The 21,192-nt window shown below is 39.4% G+C and overlaps 1 non-coding gene across 1 annotated transcript; it reads left to right on the top strand.

The window, feature by feature from the left end:
- The first annotated feature begins 15,250 nt into the window (after positions 1-15,250).
- On the top strand, positions 15,251-15,322 carry TRNAE-UUC (transfer RNA glutamic acid (anticodon UUC)). Its single transcript has one exon. It is a non-coding gene; the product is annotated as a tRNA-Glu (tRNA).
- Positions 15,323-21,192: the final 5,870 nt, after the last annotated feature.

Raw genomic sequence — 21,192 nt, 5'->3', positions numbered from 1 at the left:
TATTAAAAACTGTCCGTTATTGCCTTAGGAACCAAGAAAGACAACTTTTATTTCGATCAGCGATAAATTTGGTGGTTGTTATTCCAGTAACCTATCAACGCATTTTGACAGTTCCAACACGACTTTGTTAAAAACCAGTTTGTAGCTGCATTCCAAGCCACTTTGTAGCGGGGAATTTCGTGATTTACCTCCTTTGCTATGTGAAGATTCTACCTCACCCCCACCCCTACCCCAAACACGTTATAGGGCATTATTGAAGACGTAACTTATGTCTTCATTAATTAGATGGAAGATAAAGCAAACCCCTGCAGCAATTCAGATCTCTAGTAAATGAAAGGAGAAAATAATTAGAAAAAAAATCATTAAAGGTCAAAGGTCACAAAGATGACAGTGATATTGTACTATCATTAACGAAAGTATAGCTACACCAGAATGGTTTTTGCACCAAGTAAGTCATTTTCAAATATCAAAGCTATCTTTGTGTGTTTTATTGTTTTTAATCATCAGATTTTCTGTTGCAAGTGTGGAAAAATTCATAAATAAACTTTCAAAAGAGAAAAGCGAAGCCAATTTGTCAAGGACAGCGAATGACTACGTGAGCTTGCACACGTGTATCTATGCCGTCTGAAGATAAAATGGGTTAAGGAATTTTCAAAAGAGAATTTATTGTATACGTCCTGTCTATACCAGTCTTATTAAAACCTTCAAGTTTTTGTTCATATGTAGATTCTTTTGTTACTTATTATATAAAAAAAAAAATAGATTCTTGCGTCACTGGACTGGTTTCTATGGATATGCATGCAATGGCTTGAAAGATAAGCTCTCAATATGTCATATAATTCTGGAACATCCAGTTAGTAATATTGCTCCACAAAGTCACATCGGTTTTCCCAGGATTATACAGCAAAGAGATTGAGTGGTTCTGTTTGGACTACATTGGACTTTTCAATGAGTTTGTGTCTCCTTCCACCAGAAAAATAGCTACAATGATATAAAGATCGTAATTTTTTCTTTCTTTGTATGGTATCCTGTCCAGAATCGTATAAGTAAACCAATCAAATTTCTAGATGACTTCAAATCAGAAAGACAGCCATACCTGTTGACTGATAAGGTCCGTGTTGTAACCTATTAATTGAATCTTTTGAAAATCATTACAATATATATGAAACCTACCATTAGGGGGGTTGTGCAGGCCAACCTCTCCGTGTTGAATATAAATGACATACTCCTAAGAACTAGCCAGACATGTCCACTTTTTTTGTCACTTAACCAAGCAAGTCCCAAGGCTGTAATAAGCTACACCAAGGCCAAAATAATCGCTAAGAAACATTAATCCCTTCTCCCGTTTCTTTAAGAGAGAGAGAGAGAAGAGGTATTCTACCGCATTGAAGACAGTATCGGAATAGTAAAGGGGATATGTACCGGTATATGGTGGCGCCATCTTCTGAAACCCTTCTTTTTTTCTTTTTTTTCTGTGGAAGATATTCCGCAATACTAAGGTGGAAATAGTGCAAGTCATGGGTTCTGTGGTTGAGGAACTGACCTACTGGTGCACTCCCAGTTGCTTTCTGCGCTCGTGCCAAAACAACCTACGAAGCCAGCAACTCTTGCTAAATGAGGTGTGTGATCTGACAGGTCACTTAACCAACAAAAACACATAACAGCACTTTGGACAGGTGTACACCGGTGTTTTCGCTTGCCTCTCTGAATACGGAGTGACCTTCCGTCGCACGTGACTAGCTGGCGATTCCCCCCTCCCCCATTTGTTTCATCCCCGCGTTTCGCGTGACTGCGGGGAGCGCACCTGTTGCATCCCAATCAGCGGCATGAAGAGATGGTGAGGCGCGAGCTTTGTTGCACGGACAAGCCACTTCTCGTATCGGCGAAGCGGCGGCGATTTGTCTTGCGGTGTTCGACGGTGTGAACTCGACGGGCGGACAACGTCCGTAGCCTCCCTCCCTCTGTCTCGGGAGAAGATGGCGAGCAGATAAGACTTCGAAATCTTATTAAACTTATAGACACCCACTAACCGCTGGGTTGTTGACCTCCGACTCCGGAATTAGCGTCTGTTGGTAGGCGGGATGTCCGTGCTATGAAAAATTGTTCGGGAGGAGTCACGTGCGTGCGTATTTTTGTGTAAAGTCCCCCCTTGTTCATTTGGTCACTGAAGGATTAACCACTGTCCGATCCAACGGGGAATGTGGGCAGATGGAGTGGATCTGGCACACGTGGAGGAAACTGAAGCAGGTACGTTTGCTTTTCATTCGCTTTTCTGTTCTCTTTTTCTCTCTGTCTTGAATTCTTCCACAATATCACTCGCTTTTTCATCCATTCTCTGTTTCTTCTTCTTTTACCTTCTCGTTTTCCATCTTTGCACATATATATCTATCTTTTATTCATCTTTCTCTTTTTGTGTTAGTATACATTTGAAAATATATATATATATATAGTTTATCTCTCTATATATATAAACTGAGTGGCCACTTTATTAGGTGCAACCTATGCTTTCATGAAATTAAGCGTTTCTTTAGAGTCACGTGTTCGTACCATGCGATATAAAGAAAGTGGAGAGATAGTAGAGCAAGACTAAATATTTAAATTACTTTAAACCTCGAGTCAGTCCAACAACAACCCAGTACAATAGTAATAACCAAAGCGGAATTTCAGAATGCACAAATTGTTGTACCTGGTCACACATGGTATATTGTAGTTGACGACGGAATGGGTTCCACCCATGCTCAAAAAACAGAAGGTACAGTTTATAGTGGGCTCAGGAACACCAGCAATGGATAGTGGAAGATTATAGAAACGTTGCCTGGGTCGACGAATCTCGGTTCCTGCTATTTCACGCTGATGCTCGGACCAGAATATGGCGAATTCACGGACCCATCCTATCAGGTGTCAACAATGCAGTCTGCTGATGGAGGTGCAATAGTGTGGAAAGTGTTTTTGGCGCACATTGGTCCCCTTGATACCAATGGAGAACATTTGGATGCCACAGGATATTTGTAAATTGTTTTTGACCAGGCATATCCTGGTCTTTAATGTATCCATCTGCGAATGGATTCTGCCAACAGGATATGTACCGTGTCACAAGGACAGAATTGCATACAACTGATTCAGGAATACGAGAGTGAATTCCATCTGTTGAGGTGGCTTCCCTAGTTGCGAACTCAAATTAATTGGACACCTGTTAGATAAGGTGTAATGAGCCCTTTGAAGTAGAGATCTGCAACCATCCAGTTATCAACGACTGTGTTGCACAGTGGCGTTAGCATGTTCTGGCGTTCCTGTGTCACGCTGTCGACACCTAGTTGGATTCATACTACGATGATTCCAGGCTGTTTTCGGGGCTAAAGCTGGACTTACTCGCTAATAGGTAAAAAAACTGCAGCCATTATCAACCCACTTCAGGACGGAAGCCTCCTCAACAATTCAAATTGGGGGATAATGGACCATAATATGCCACGCTGGTCCAGTACGGGTTGGCAGATCGAGCGTATTTAGCAGTGATGGGCTTAAATCCCAGTTTACTCAAAGAGCATGTGCTACTGCACTTCCGCTCCTGCTACGGAGGCCTTAGGTAGGTGTACCTGATAAAGTGGCCACTTATTAATGTATCCATTATCTATCTAATTTACAGGTTTTTCATAACATATGGACCGTACTTTTAAGTTTGATTCAGGACCTGAAAATAACGAAAGAAGTTCATATAAACGTCTGTCCGATTAGGAGCGATTATGGAGTTATGGCTGTTTGAATTAAAAAATATATATATACTGTATATATATTTTATTTTATTTTTTAAATTTAATTTTTTTACCTACTATGAACCTTAAAATCTTCGATTTTACCAGATATGTCTGCTTATTCTTATTTACTATTTTAATATTTTCATTTGGTTTAGCAAAGGAATCCAGATTTGTGTTCTAACATTATATGCCATTGTCTCGGTATTGTTCCTACAAATAAATGGCACTTCCCTTTTGAGAAGTATGATGGTCTTTTAGTACACACAAATGGGTGCATACGTCTAATATGCTTAATTTTAACACTTGCGAAGTATAATACGGAATTTAAGCCTTTTTGTTATATTAACGCCAAATAAATACAATAATCAGTGTTTGCTCACTCACAGAATCAATGCTGTGTTTTGTTCATGCCCAGTGTTCAACGACCCCTCTCTCTCTCTTTCTCTGTTTGTGTTTTTCTCTCTTTTCCTGTCTTTGTTTAAAAGCCAATGATGTGTGACAGAATACCACGCTACCTTACTTATCCCCCACCTCATACAGCCCCTTATCATTGCTATAAGGATTAGTACAAATGTAGAACACAGTAGCTGAATTTGGGAACGATGACGGCTTCCCCTTACCCTCAGTGGCTAACCTCCAATTAATTCTTGGACCTCATTTTCTTGTTTTCCAAACTTTTGTATATCACGGGCCATCTGTGGCTGAACTTTTTGAATGAAACTGAACATGGTTTGGCGTATTAAACCATTTTGTTTGTTCAATAATTTACGTCAATAAAACCGGACCTTATGTTCAATCAAAGTAACAAAATGCCCTTTTCCTTTATGTGTGTATGTTCCATGCACGTGGAGACACACAAACTGCGGGGGGGATGAATTAGGGATAAATTTTACGATAGATGAAGTAGACTTGTCGTGACTTTCACATAATGATCAAGAAGGCTGAATCGAAAACTACGATTGCACCAGACCAACCAGAAAAACCAGAACTCCGTTGAAAAGGGGTTTTTCTTAGACTTACCATTAAGACAGTTCCAAGAGGCGGGGGATACGGGCTTTTGATGACGTATAATAAGCCACTGGAGATGTTCGTGTACATAATCACGTTCGCACATCCAAGAGGCAGAGAAAGAAATTAATTATTTATTTCGAAGTCCGTTACATATTTTATAATATTAACATTAATTATGACTGAGGCCGGCAGGAAAAATCCTCCTGTAGGCGGAGCTACAGTCGTTCATCATATAGAAATCGAATAAAAACCTAGCGGCCGTCAGGTCAAGTGCTAAACCACAATTTGTTTGTGGACACTTTAAAATTGCCTTCGGAATTACGTTCCCCTCTTATAAAACAACACAAGAAGGGGTAAATTATCTCCCTTTCAAGTCAGATAATGGAATAAATTTTAATCATCTTTTATTAACCCTAAACAAGGACATCGCCGGAGTAATGGTATTTTTCTTTCCTGGTTTACAAACCCATTGGAAACGAAACAATAGACATTGGGAAGAAGGTAATTTGTAATTATATTTTCCGTCCGTCAGCTATTTCCTAAGTGTTCGTCGGACTTCCAGGTGCATTGTGATGGAGGTCAATAGGTGATTGTTTATAGCGTCATCAACTATGAATAGAATGATGGATTTGAAGGTGGAGGGCTCTGATGTCGATGAGCATAAAATCATTGAACACAGCGCCTGAAGATAAATACAATAGAGGTACAGACAGAGAGGTTTTATTTGTATGTTCTCATGCAGGATTGTCAAGATCGGCAAGAGTTGGTGCAGAACGCTATTAGCCTTGTTGAAGGCCTGGATGATGCATGTACATGTATGTTTCTGCAATCCTCTTCGTGTTTTTGTTATTTACACCAAGAGGATTGCCGAAAACTGGGGTGCTCGTAATGCTAGTCCCTGCACCAGTCTCCCTCATGATGTTTTAGGTATTCGTTACCGACAGTGATGAAAAATTTTGAAGTTAAATGCCCTATTTGAATTATAGTTTAATGTAAGAGTCTGCACTTTAACAACCAGACGCTTTCGTATGGGATGGGACTGAAGTTTTAATAGGTTGAATACAGTTGGGTAAGAAAGGAGAGCCTTCCCATGGCGAGAATCGAACCCGCGCCTCCTGAGTGAGAGCCAGATATCGAAATATCCAGGATATATATTTGTTAATGAATCTGTGGATAATCATTTTGCTGTTTTCATAGGTATCACAGTTTGCATAATTCAAATATGACTAAGACAGTTCACTTTTTCAGTAGCGTAAGGAAGCAGATCCTCTTCTAAATTACACTGGTCTGCGTATATTCTGATGTTTCCAAAATTCATGGTGTTTCTTGTATTGTTTTAGTGCTAATTCTAAAAATTCAAACCGTTTTTACCTATCACGTACACTTCTTTTACAATTGTAAGAATTATATACGCGATGTACGTACTACTTCCTTTCCTGCTGGCAGGTATAGATGTACCCAGACGAGTTTAGACATGTCGAGACCTGCAAGACTGATAGCTATATAAACCTGTGAAGTGTTTCTTCTACATTCAGTTCTTTTCTGGTGCATTCATTCATTCTAGGTGGCAGCTTGCAGCCATTGATGGCTGTTAAGGAACTTAGGGCTGATGATGGCGGTTTCGGCGTTTTTTGGGACAAGTGGGCTCCGAGTAGATTAAATCTACCCAAAGGGTCCGCAGAGCTTTTAGAATCAACACTAAAATCCAAGAATCTGCTAGTCCAAGAACAGTCTTTTCTTAGCATAACCATCTTTAAAAAAAATTGGTTTCCCATTTTTCCGAAAAAGGTTCAGTGATGTATTGCAACAACTTTGCTGCAGTTAGGAACTTTTTTGTAATTATCTGCCAACCAACAGAGTGAGAGTTCTTTATCGACTCATGGACGCAACCCTGAAAGGAGTTCTCCTTCATAATGGAAACAAATATGCATCTATTCTTGCAGCTTATTCAGCACTTAAAAGAAAACTAAGAGGCCCATGTTAGTTAGTGTGTGGAGCTCGCCCGAGGAAGTCAAAATAGCACAAGTTTAACCCAGTCTAATGTACAAGAAATTCAGTTCTCGGTCATCTTTATAAGAGGGCGTAGCCTTTGATATTTCTTTTTTTTTATATATATATATATTTTACCGGTATTTTTCTATAAAAGGTTACTTTTATAGAAGCTTTTTTAAAACTTCTATAAACTTCTAGAAGTTTTATAGAAGTTTATAAAAAAAATCTTCTAGAAGTTTTTTTTTAACTTTTTCAAAAGTTTCTATAATTTTTCTATAACAAATTTGTAAAATATGTAAAAATTTGAAATAAACAAGACGCACCTCCACCAATATATTCGTTTTTTTGTTTTTTTTATTTGTAAAAATTTCAAGTAACTTTCGAAATTTCCATTAAAAATGTGCAGTGAGTAGACAGAAATCATGGGATAGAAAAAGAAGAAAAAGAAGGAAAATCTTTATTGTACACTAAAGATACAAAATGTGCCCGCCACAGCCAGGAGGCCAGGGGCTTGACAATGATATAGGGTAATATAAAAATATGTACAGTATAGATAACATAACATGAAATTAACTTAAAAATACCATTAACCATTCAATAGATATGAATATAAGGCAGCAGTACTCCAAGGTATGTACACGTTCATATGTACAAAGCACATACCGGTATTTCAGGATATTCACACAAGTCAGAATATTTCACAGTGCCAAATTGATGTTCGGTATCGCATTATCTTGTGAAACAGTTCGTCGATGTGCCTGCGAAGTGTCGTTCTGCACCTCATAGCAGATAGCAGGTGGAGATATCAGTATGAGTCGACATCAGGGGCCAAACAAAAGCGGAACAAGTTCGGCCAACGAGCGCCTGTAATTGCGATCCGAAGCGAAATTCTGGAGGTCAACTCCGATCATTAGCAGGGCTTGTATTGTAGTGAGGCTTACTTACCTAGTAACGGGTAGGTCCACCTTTCGCACGGATAATGGTACTCACATGGCGAGGTATTGAGTCCACTAGCTCACGAAAGCGTTCCACAAGTATTTCCATCCATGCTTGCTGCACTGCTTTCCATAATTCTGTCGCATTCCTAGGTGGAGGATTCAAAGTTCGAACGGACCTTTCCACAGCATCCCAAAGATGCTCCACAGGGTTCATGTCTGGTGAACAGGGAGGCCATTCCATGGTGGTAAAATCTGCAGAATGCTCTTCGAACCATGTTCTAGTCACCACGGCTCTGTGAGGAGGCGCATTGTCCTGCTGAAAGAGTCCATTGCCCTGTGCATGCACGATGACCATGAAGGGATACAAATGGTCTGCGAGGATGGACACGTAATCTGGAACGTTCAGATATGCCTGTAGACGTACCAGAGATCCATTCGTGTGCCAGTTGAACACGCCCCAGACCATTACCGACCGTCCACCTGCCTGAACAGTTCTTTGTTGACATGACGGGTGCATAGATTCGTGCGGTTTCCGAAAGATACGCACCCTCCCGTCCTTTCGAAATAACTGGAAACGGAACTCATCGGACCCGTCTCCAATCATTCAAGGTCCAGTGCCAATGGTCTTTCGCCCAGTTGAGGCGAACAGTCCTGTGTCGTGGTAATAGCAACGGGACTGTGGTGGTTCGGCGGCTCCCATAACCTATTGTGGCTAATGATCGCCTGATGGTCTTGGTGGAGACGTTTCTGGCACTTCCCTCGTTGAAGTCGGCGGTGATTTGTGCCACTGTCGCTCTCCGGTTGGCTGAAACAATGCGAGACAGACGTCGACGGCCACGTTCATCCACCACTTTTTTCCGCCGGCAGCGCTGTCCACGATGAGATGTTATTCCGAAAATGGCGTATTCCCGATACACTCTTGATACTGTCGAACGGGGATAGCGCAATTTCTGTACCAACTCATTAATAAGAGGGATGATATTGGGTGCCCGACCCATGCGTTTGGCACCCACCATCATCCTTCTTTCAAAGTCGGTTACCTAACGACGTTTATCCATACTGACATCGAATTATCGTCTACGTGAATGCAGTGATGCAGTGTACCTATACCTATATACCTGCCAAGCGGTGGGTTCGTCCACTAGCGAGAGGGGTGAGAGCGTCGCGTTGCCCAGGAACCAGGTATCCCATGAATTCTGTCCTTTCAGTGTAGTTCGGGTTTATTATCAGCAGGGAAACATCACAGAACTGTGTATAATTATGTTCCCTACGGCTCGAATCGAGAGGCTGTTTATAGTAGTGCAGTGGCGAGGCAACTCATGGTGGAGAACATGGTCTCCACAATACGAGAGCTATGCATTTAGTAGCAACTACAGTTTTCTCATTATAAATAAAATGAGGCTTTGCCCTACATTAATGTTCTACAGACGGTGTAATAACTAATGTTCGTTGGATTGGGAACGCATTTTTCCGTAACTCCATCCATAACGTCAAACGACGTCGTTGGTTCTTAGAATTGGATAATGTCTTTGTCGCCATGGTAACTTTTACGTACAATCTTTTGGCACAGGAATGAGAGAGTTAGATTAAAAGGTGCAAGGACAGGGTTTTGTTCCATCTGTCTAATCCTTTTTCCTGATATAGATTCTTCAGGCCTAGCGATTTGTCACTTCTGTTTACGTGATTGATCAAAACATTCGATAATGCTCAGCAAGACGCAGGGACCTGCCTGAAACGACTTTATTATTATTAAATCCGTTTATTATTGTAGCTAGTGTTTGCTTTCACTCATATCTTATCTTGTGTAATCTGAATCAATAGGAAAATTATTATGTTGACAGGATTTTTCAGCCTTTCGGAAAACCCAGTTGCAGTTGACAAAAAAAAAAAAAAAAAAAAATGCCTTACCTTTATAAACTTCCTCCACGTTAAGAACAATTGAAATGGCCAGTTTGACACAAATTCACATGCTGCTCACGCCGGTTAGGGTAAAACGCCTTACCACAATTGTCAAAATGATCGTCCGGAAGATTTCAGCACCATCATTCTGGGACTTGTGCTCTTGGAGAGTCCCGCAGCCTTCCCTCAGAGCGACTCTAACTTTGTGCCCACATCTTAGCTGTCTCCACCTATCCGATAGATTTCTGCGTTTTCAGCTACTCTCATGTGCCCAGTCTTTGAATGCTGGCCTTAATAAGTTCGCTTGTGACAGAGAATACAGACGCCGCATCCTTAAATTGCACTTCTCTGTCCTTGGTCCTTCTCCTTGAAGCTCGTCCTAATGCCTCAGGCCAACAATACCATATGATTTGAAGATAGCTTAGTGACTTTTCAGTTTTCCACCTACATCTTCTTTGTACATTGTGGTGTTTTATTGTGGCGTATTATACTTTGAGTTTTGAGCTGTATTTCCTTTTATGCATCCACTTATGTATTTCCTTATGTTTAATTTATCAACGTTCTCTGTTTATTATTATTATACTTCCAGTTTTCTTACATATTGTGTTATCACTCAGACGCTGTAATAACTAATCTTTATTGTACCCGGAATGGATGCGTCTGTAGCTCCATCCATAATGACAAACAACATGGTTGGTTCTTAGAATTGGATAACATCTTTGTTGCCATGGTAACTTTTACGTATAGTCTTTTTGCACAACAATAGGGGGGGAGAAACACGTTTGGACAAAAACCGAAAAGTACAGGAACAGGGTTTTGTTTCATCTGTGAAATCCTTTTTCCTGCTATAGATTCTCAAGGTCTAGCGATTGTCACTTCTGTTTTGCTTGATTGATCAAAACTTTCGATAATGCTGAGCAAGACGCAGGGATCTGTCTGAAACGACTTATCTTGTGAAGATAGGAGAATTATTATGGTGACAGGATTTTTCAACCTTTTGGAAAACCCAGTTGCAATTGATGAGGAAAATGTCTCACCTTTCTAAGATTTTATGTCAAGCAAAAAAGTTGGAAATAAAACACAGGACCTTGTAATCCAATAATGATAAAAACATGATCGTAAAAATACGAGCTTGCAACAGCAATTATTGCGCACTTTAAGTGGATTAATTATTGAGTACATCAGTACATTTTACTGCAATATGCGTTTTCAGACATGTTTCTTAATGATCCTTAATCTCGCTACCCGATACGCAATGATTTATGGCTGCACTGGAGTTGCACAACCCGAAATAGACACACACACACAACATTTTTCTTCTTTTGATATATTACGTTTAGATGGCAGCACCGCTGTCGGACACTCCTGTAGGCCTATATTTTATGCAAATATCTCTCCTAAAGGTAATAAATATTAGGCATGGTTCTTTTGAAGGAAGAACGGATCATTATACAAGACTGGTATCGGCACCATCTGGTCACGCTAAGGAGGGACGGCCGAAAAAATATTATTAAAAAATTGACGCGTTTAATAAATGCGTGAGGCTCGCATTTCGTGGCTTGTTAAATCGCTGTCCTCATCACGATTAGGGTGTTTAATCTCGTTTTGGCGAACTAGTGCAGATCACAGATCCGGATATAAGCGGTGTGGTCGTTATTAGTGATTAATTTGGTAATTTGATGCTAATGAAGATGTCCGCAGTGTGCCAGTTTCACGATAAAATTTCTTGTGTGTATGGAAAATACTGCTTGCCGATTAAAGCTTTCGAATGGTGTGCGTTTCATTTAATGTGTGATGCCACTAAAGAGATACATCAAGTAAATACAGAAACTTACCACAAATTTGCTGGCAATTGTGTGCATGAAGCGCCACCTGTGGGTTATTTGTTTAGACACCGTGAACGGCGTTCTGAACACTATCGAGTGTAAAGTTCGTCCATTTGCTTAGCCGAAGTTTTTTTTGTTTTTTGTTTTTTTGTGTCAGTACAATACCGATGACCCTTCCCCCCCCCCAACGTCGTGAGAGATGATAATGGAAACCGGATGGGTGCAGGTTGAAGGACTGTGGGATGCGCTCGGATCTGAAATGATTGCGCTACAAAACAGAAGGAGAGAGAGAAAGAGAGATTCCTGACGTGAACGAATGCAACATCACGTTTCTGTCCGGGAACTAGAATCGAGGCCAGCCACATGGTAGCGGAATATCCAGCACTCGGGACTTGGGATTGTGGGACTTTCCTCCAACACTGGAACTACACACACACACACACACACACCTAGCTGCACAATTCATGCCCGATCACTTTCTCCCTCCCCCTACTCTCTCTCTTGATTATTCTCATCTTTTGTTTTCATGTGCCTTCTCTCTTTCACTCTCCTCTCTTCTGTCTCTCTCTCTCTTTCTTTCTTCTTCCTGTCCCCCTCTTTCTGTCTCTCTCCTTCCCCTCACTCTCTTTCTGTCTCTTTTCTTCATTCTCCTCCCCTGCCTGTCTCTTTCTCTCTCCCTTTTCGTCTTTCTCTTTCTGTCTTTCCTTTCTCTCTTTCCGTCTCTCTCACTGTTTGTTTCATTCTCTCTGTTTATCTTTCTCTCATTCCTCTTCCCCTCCCTCTCTTTCTGCCTTTTTTCTTCTTTCTCCTCCCCTTCCTTTCTGCCTTTCTTTCATTTTCTTTCTCTGTTTCTTTGCATATTTCTCTTTTCTCTCTCTCTTTCGATCTTTCTCTGTTTCTCTCCTTTTTTTTCTTTTTCTTTCACTTTCGCCTCCCTCTCTTTCTGTCTGTTTTCTTACTTCTCTTCCGTTGCCTTTCTTTGTCTCTTTTCTTTATTCTGTTCCCCTGCTGTCTCTTTTCTTCATTCTCTATCTCTTTCTTTCTCCCTTTCTGTATTTCAATCCCTCAGTCTCTCTTTTCTCTTCCTTTCTCTCTTTCCACCTCTCTCTCTCTCTCTCCCTCCTACTAATTGTTTTTTTCTCTCTTCTCTGTCTCTTTATCTCTGTTTATCTTTTCTCTTCCCCTTCCTCTCTTTCTGTCTTCTTTCTTCTCCCCTTCTTTTTGGCCTGTCTCTTTCTTTCATTTTCTTTCCGTCTTTCTCTTTTTTCATTCTTTCCATCTTTCTCTGTCTGTTCCTGTTTCGTTCTCTCTCTTTCTCTCCTTTTGTTTTTCTTTCTCTTTGATCTTCCTCCCCTCTCTCTCTTTCTCTCCTTTTGTTTTTCTTTCTCTTTGATCTTCCTCTCCTCTCCATCTCTTTCTCTCCTTTTGTTTTTCTTTGTCTTTCTCCTTCCGCCCCTCTTTCTCTCTCTCTCTCTCTATTTTCTTCCTCCTCCTCCCTTACCTTTTTGTCTCTCTCTTCCCCCTTCCCCTTTTCAGCTTTCTCTGTTCTTTCTCTCTCTTTCTATTTTATTCTTTCTCTCTTTCCTGTCTTTCTCTTTTATTCTCGTTCTTTCTATTTTCTATTTCTCTCTCTCACTCCGAGAGAGAGAAATATAAAATAGGAAAAGGGGGGAAAGAATGCATCTCTCCCCCCTTTCCCTTCCCAGAACTTTTACTGCACACCTTAGTTTCAAAAGCGAACAGCACAGCGAGGTGTGTGAATATTCCGGTGTTTACGCCGATGACTCAAGAGGCGGTACCTTTTTCACTATGCCGTCAATTATTTACGGAGCGACGGCACACTGTATCGCTGGCCAGCGCTCTATAACCTTCGCTACACTTACAAAGGATGCCTTACACGATAAACGCGCTGAATTATGATGAGGTGGTCAACAACTCGCTGTTATTAATGACTCCGAAAACAGCGTGGAAAGGGTTAAGGTCCCTTCCATATACCCCGGGTATCCAAGCTAAAAATGGGTGTGTCCACACACAAAATGCATTATGGAAGTCATCATTAGCTATCTGGGCAATTAACAGGACCCAGTGCGGTGGGTTAATCGAGAAACATCCCAGGAACTGTGCCAGGTGGCCGCTGATGCAATATGAAAGGGCCACGGACGTAGCGATGGACAAGGAAGGGGAACGCGGAGACTATTGGAGGCTTCTCCCACCCAAAATCACACTCTTGCCCCCTAAGTTTCGCAAAAGATTAAAATAAATGGAATTGTTTTCATTTATGTCTATAATTTCAATCCCCTATATTTTATTCGAAAAATTAATAACCACTGGGGTGGTATTAGAAAGAAAGGGGGCATTACGTCCCTCAAAATATCACACTAGACAATTTCTACATTTTTTGTTCCCTTGTAAAAGCCATTGGACGATTTCATTTTTTTTATTAGAGTATACTAATAAGAAAAAATTAGAGCGACCTTGGCCATTTTAGGCAATAATAAAAATATTTGGGAGGAAACCACGTGAGCAGTTATCACCTAGATATTTAATTAAAATAGGATTTTGCTTCTGTTGAGGTTACTGAGCATAATTGTCCGTTAATTGGTACCCAGTTGAACAAAAACACTACGGAGAACAATCACTTTACAAAAACAAGCGTACGGAAGGTGGCGCTGATTGCTGCTGCGTTTACTCGATGCGCCGTCCATTCACGGAATATAAAATAGCACTTGGAAGACCACCCACTTCAACGTCCGTTGGATCGCTCACACTGTAATTCTGAAAACAACGCCACCGCCTTAATAATACTCAATAAAACTTGTTTAAAAAGTTGTAAAACTCAATGGGTCACCTTTGACTTCCCTCCTCCCACCGACCTACCTTTCAAATTACCATACACAGTTCTCCTTAATCGTTTTACCTGTAAACGGTATTTTCTCCATCAGTGTAACTATACGGTGGCACCATCTATTGACAACAATGAGAAACCTTTACCGAGTTTTAAATTTTTGTTTGTGAGGGATAAAAAAGTCCACGGCCCTTTTAATTATTAGACAAACAGACACAGAAACATTTGTTGGTTCAGTTCTTGCTTCACCTGCTTGAACAAATGAGTTTCAAACGTGTAAAAGAATAATACTTAGTGCGTGTTGGGTGGAAAGAAGAATCCACGGTCGGCAGTGGCCTGAAGAACCCACAGGACAACTTGTGCTGGTGATACAGTTCCAGATGAACAATTATTACATAAACTGAAGCGATGTGCATTAGGGGAAAGTTATTCCTATCAAAAAAGGGGGTGGTTAAGTGGTAGGAGACAGGCTGTTTATAAGTGGGCGCTGCTCTTTGTAGACTAATGTCATTGGTGGAGTCCCATAAGGTTCACCGTTAGGTCCTTTATTGTTTTCGGAACAATAGTGAAGAACATATGGTTTAATTGCGCAACAGCACTCGAATTTCTAGACAAGATCACATATCTCTATTATGGATTACCCTGACTTCTAAATTCACAATTGACATAAGCACATCACATTTATCGTTTCCTCTGCATACAAAAATTTGGGCTTTTTCTTTCGCTCTCGGCGTTAGTTTACTTCTAAGCTAACCTGAAATCTTCCTTACCATGGAATATATGTTCACACATCTGGGGTGGTGCCACCAAAGCTTCTGTCAAGCTTCTAAACCCTATCCAAAAGAGAGCTGTCGGGGTAATTTTAAAAAATTCGCAGAATCTCTTCCTCATCTTTTTCTCTTTCTCATTTTATCCTTTTGCAATAAACAATTAAAATGACATTAATTTACACATATTCCTTCTATTAATAAATAACAGACATCATCATCCCATGTGGTCTAGTGGCTAGGATACCTGGCTTTCACCCAGGAGGCCCGGGTTCGATTCCCGGCATGGGAATTTTTTTTTTATTATTATTTTTTTAACTTTTATAAAACCCTCCATGAACTATGACATTCAAAATTCTCTATTTTTAATAAAAATAGCTCAAAGGACAAAATGAGCAACGTTAAGGGAAGAGCTCAAGAAGGGTCGGCAGTGGTTTCACAAAGGCTCGTGGTAGGCCCGTTAATGCTTTTAATATTTATCAGTGATACTAATGTAGGAATTTCAAGTTTGTCTAAGTTTTGAAGATGATCCCAAGTTTGGCAAGATGGTTAATTGCACCAGTTGAGAGTTTGTTACTTCAGCAGTACCTAAATAAACTTATCGGATGGGATAAGGAAGTCATTATTCCTTGTATAAAGGAATCGAACGTTTTGCAATACCGGGAAGTTTTAGAATTTTAGATTCTCTTAAAATTTCTAAAAAAAAAATCCAGGAAGTTTTTACAATTTTAGAAACTCTCAAAACTTATTTTAAAATGTTTAAAAATTTTTAAATATTGTTCAAAAATTCTTTTTAATTTTAGAATATTTTACAATTTTTAGTTTTTATGCCTCTTTTGAATCTTTGCATTTCTTAGAATTTTAAAATTGCAAAGATTTTTTAAAATTTTTTAAGAAATTATAATTTTTTTAAATATATAAATTTGTTAAAGGATAATTTAGAAATATTAAGTATTTTAAAGATATTTCAACTTTTTAAAAATTTCATTTTTTTAAATGATATTTTAAGTTTTTTAAAGGACATTTTAATTTTTTGAAAATCTGAGATTTTTTTAAGAATTTAAAATCTGAGATTTTTTTTAAAAATCCAAAAAGGGTACGAAGTATGTGTAGTACTTTTTTTGAATTTTAGCTTTTACAGCTTTTGCTTCTTGGTTGGGTACTTACTGGTTGAAGTGTAGTATAAATGGAACTTTTTAAAAGATATTTTTAAAAAATTTTAAGCATTTTTTTTTTGTATTTCAAAAAAAAAGTTTCAGATTACTTTATCGTTCGTGTTTGTTGAAATATTCTAGTCTTAACTGTTTTTCTTAGGTGACTTGATCGTTAATTTTCCAGAATTTAAAAAATATATATATGCTTAAATGATTTTAAAAAATAAAAATTTAATATCAGCGGAAAGAATGACAGAGAATTTCCCAGGACACTCCTTTGCACACAACACCTGTCCTTACAACAGCAATAATGAGATTTCCCCAGACAATATGAGACGTAAAGCGAGAAAAAGAAAAGAAAAAAACTTCAACGTGTTTTACTAGAAATCTTGGCTCACTTTCCTGTAATTATTCTGCCCCTTGGTCACGCTCAAGCTGTTTCACTTCCCTCTCGAATTTTCCTCGGGTTACTGAATTACAACATAACTCGGGGGCTTTCTTGCCCGCTTCCTATTAATCTACCACTTCACACCTGAATATGCGTTTGTCCTACACCTGCTTTTCTCCCGACCCCCTTCTCACGAACGGTATGTTCCGGCAAACAGAAGTCGGCAAGCGAGTTTTACTTGTTCGTAAATCAATGTTGATGAATATTCCATCACAGTTTTACATCACTTTACAAAAAAAGACCGAAACGTAGCTGCTCGTTGGGTTGATACAGATTTAATAAAAATACATCGTCTTCTGTGGATCTGTAATAAAAAGGTTTCGAAGCTATAAAAGTTTAGGAATTGATTATATTGGGAACGTACTTTTGATCTTCATTAAGCTTTTTATAGTCGTGTTTCTGATATCTAAACCTAATGGGCGAGAAATGAATTCTGAAAATGTGGCGATGTACCGTTGTGCTGCTGAAACAAAGCATCTGATTGTTTCACAAACAGCTGGGAAGAAGCAACAATTCTAGTATTTCGAGTTGCATGCATTTATTGTTGGTTCTACAAATAAAAATGCGCTGCAAGAGTACAAAACACTCTGACTTTTACGCTACCCTCTTAGTGTTTTATCGGGGATTCATACTCCCCGATGTAGAACGTTATGCCTGCTGACCTTTCCGCTGACATTCGATGAATTTATGACACCAGCTATAAAAAGTACTCGCGTTTTAAGAGTGGACAATCGCCATTCTATGCAGAAAAAAAAATTGGCTTTTCTTTATTAGTATAACTTAATTTTTATTTGCGTCTTTGTTAATTGTTTGCAAAATCGGAAAAATTAGTAACTGTACTCCTCTAACAAAAAGGAGCATCTTGATCTTGCCCTAATTCTGCATTCCAGTCGAATCCAAAGATGTTTAATCGGGATGAAGTTTGGGCTCCTCTGTGCTGGCCACTGAAATGTTTCAATATTATTAGAACTACGTGTTTACAATCCTTGCTTTGTGGCTTTGCGTTGGAAAGGTATGAGGACTGCAATCAGAGTGGAGTGTCCCATAACTTTTGCGATGAAGATTTAGGATGTTTATATAACACTATATGCAATTTACAAACTGAAATATGGGGGTCTGTAATAACCAAAGAGTCAACAGTAGTCCTCCCTTAGAATCCGTTTCGATTAACGCTTTTTTTCACTGTAACTCATGACTGAAAACAGCTTCGCGAGTAGCACAGTAGCTCTGGGGTAAATTCTCCAGGTTTGAAAAGACGGGTAATATCCTTCACAATTGCATGAATATTTAAATATGCATTAATGCAACTTAGCACTTAATATGTAGGTTGAGTAGTTGTTTGTCGAACTATAACAGATCGTCTACCAAGCAGTTAAACGTTTGTTTACTAATGAATCAAAGACTGGTATTATTGACACAATTTAGTATCTTCCATTTGCTGTTTTTCCCTTTTTTTCTTTGCGCCTTCATAAACCGTGGTCCAATTTTTCGCTTCACTAGTCACGTTGGGCCCAATTTACCGTAGCACCAAACACATCTTTCTTCCATTTGGGGAGAGACGGAGGGTCAAAGGTCGTCGTGTATACGTGGTGGACCACTTAGCCAATGAGATCTGTGTCACCCACCCCTCGGAGCTGTAATTATAGACAATCACCCAAGGAATAAGAACCTAGAGGTTTCTCCTCCGAGGAAACTGCTGTGTTATGTTTGACCAAAGACAAAGTTAATTGGCTCTTGGTCCATCATTGTTGGTTAAAGAATTCGTCTACAAGGGTACTACTACCTGTTATCCACCCATGAATCTCGTTAACTAACCTGCAGAGATAAAAATGCTAGACACTTTTAAATAAAAAAAGGAATGTATTTACTTCTATCTAGGATATGTATGTGGGGCAGGAAAAACCCAGGTTTCCATTTAAGGGGAAATGAGTCCCCTAAATATGTCATTTGTCACGACTGAAAGCAATCATTAGCTCCCTAGGTGGCACCACCACAAATATCCGTTCTTGTATGCAATTAATTCTGTCTATTTTCTATACGTAATCCCCAATTTTTGTCATTCTATCTGTAATGCTTCCGTAGCGCCCTCTTTTTTTTTTTATATTCGCTGCTTTGCGCGTCCTATTTTTTTTTTAATTTAAGATCTTGCACTTAAGTTTCGTAGTCCAAGTCAATGACAATCCAAAATGGCCGACATATGGACTTCCTCTAAGTAATCCAACCTAAAAAATGCCTTCACAAAAGGAAAACTAGATTTTTGTTACCGGCTATGACGAAAGGCATTCTTCTTAGCTAATCGGAAATAAATATACAGAACTTCGTTCAGTTGTTTTAACTTCGTATCCCAGAATGAGGCAACCTATTTGTTTACAGATTACATTGGACTCGGGTAGGATAAGGTCCTCTGCAGAGCAGTCTACCGGTGGGAAAAAAAATAGTGGTTGAAAGCAAAGGTTCCCCCATTGTAATGAAGCATCAATGAAACACGTTTCTATTGTGAACATTTCTTCTTCCTGATTGCAGATCCAAACGTGGCTACAATCCAGTTTCAGAAACCATTCTAATCGGAGGCGAGCAGATTTGTACCAGATAAGAGAGGGAGGGTTATTAAATAGAGCGAAACAATAGCTCCTGCCTTGTCCTTGAAGAGACTAGTTGAGTCACAGATTAAACTATTTCTTCTCCTTCTACCTTTCTCAATATTATCCCGGCTCTGACTTCACACGAGCCAATAATAAAATGAGATTTTAATTATTCCGCGTAGCCTTGATGTTTAAAAACTCTTCTCCAGACCCGGAAATGTGTTAATGCACAGGAACAAAGGGAAAGTAGTGGCCATTGTTTGTTGTGGGGAGGGAATAAGTCATACTTCGCAAATAGTCGGCACGAAATAACAATAAAATAGCATCACACCTTCGACTGGTGTGCGCCCACACATTGATTGAGCGCGGAATAAACTTAAGTGGTGGACCGTGAGAAAAATTCCAAAACACACCTACGAGGCTATCAGGTGTCCCTCTGATGATGACGCGCAATGCAAAATATCCATAAGAACATCAATAAAAAACGAGCACCTTTTTTTTCCTCACGAAGTTTACATGTAGCTCCCTAACTTTTGGTAATTCAGTGTATAGTTTTACCAAGCTGCTTAATTAGGCTGTTCAGAAAGGAAATCTAAAATAGTCACATTGATTTTGTACGGCAAACTTAGTCTACCCTAATTTTTATTAATGCGGTGTATAATGGCATCAAGCTGCACACCTTAAAATGCAAAAAGAGAAAATATTCCACAGTCTGTGTATTCCGCTTGTAAAGCTAACTTGGTGTTATTTTGATGTTCCGTTAACTTTTGTTAATGCAGTGTAGACCGTTATCAATCTGCTTAGTTTAGCATGTACCAAAAAGGAATAATTGATTTCCTAAAATTCTATTTATTCTGATCATACAACAAACTTGGTGTTCCCTAACTTTTGGCATTGCAATGTATTATGTTATCAAATTGCGTACCTCAATAGATCGAGACCAAAATTTATGTGGTTATAGAGATTTCAAGGTATCAAACAAAAAAAAAAAAAAAAAAAATTCATCTTTCTATCACTACGTCTGGTTGAATACAAATCTTTTTCGAACCTCCCCCTCCTCCTTATAGTGTTATTAAACTACATACTACAGCCAACCCGATTTTTTAATATATTTATTCCCTTTACAGGACGAACTTGGTGTTTCCTAACTTTTGGTAATACAGTGTGTATTGTTATCAAACTGATGCCCATTGACTGGTATTATTACATGATGATCCTTAACTTTTGGCTATTTAGTGTATAGTGCTATCAAGCTGAGCACTTTAACGATGAAGAAGGGAATATAGTACAGTGAAATTGAACTTCCAAAATTCTACTTGTTCCACTTGTGGGACGAACTTTGTTGTTATCGAATAATCGTACGACCCCTGCTGGCAAACACGTGTTCCGGTGCTTTAGCATCATAAAAGTGTACAAATAGGCATTTATGTTTCTAGCGCCTTGGATGAGTAGGCAGCAGGGTCCTACTCTTTTCAGTAAATATAATCAAGGTGAGTGTCGTACGAGGTTAAAAGCATAGTGGTGCTGGCTCCACAGTGTCTGCTCTGGGCTAGAGTTACGTTTTCACAGATGAGTGCGTTCCCATGGTAATTTCCCGTATCTTGGATAAATGTAAAGGTGCCGCCAAGCTGTCCTGATGGGAGGAGGCCATTGCAGTCTTTAGTTCCAACTATGCCGCCACGCTTGGTATAATTTCTACTTTCTATCATTTCGGGAGACTCTTTATGACACACGGTGGTAGTAGTGGTGGTATCATTTGCGACTGCAACTCCACCTGGCATTTCGAACTTAAACGTTTAAAAGATCCGTTTTATTAAGTTAGAAAACAAAACAAAAGGGCTAAGAACGATTGCAAAAAAAAAAAAAAAAAATGGCTGCCCTAATTCGACGCAACAATGAAAGAACCGATGACTCACGTGCGCGCGCTTCATTTTTGTCATTTTCATTTCGGCGCGCGCTGTGCCTTTTAATGAAATTT

Source organism: Mastigoproctus giganteus, chromosome 7, assembly GCF_048544385.1.
Source record: "Mastigoproctus giganteus isolate SK-2022 chromosome 7, ASM4854438v1, whole genome shotgun sequence".
Classification (NCBI taxonomy): Eukaryota; Metazoa; Arthropoda; class Arachnida; order Uropygi; family Thelyphonidae; genus Mastigoproctus; species Mastigoproctus giganteus.
The sequence above is the reverse complement of the archived record's forward strand: the minus strand, read 5'-3'. Positions and strand labels throughout refer to the sequence as shown.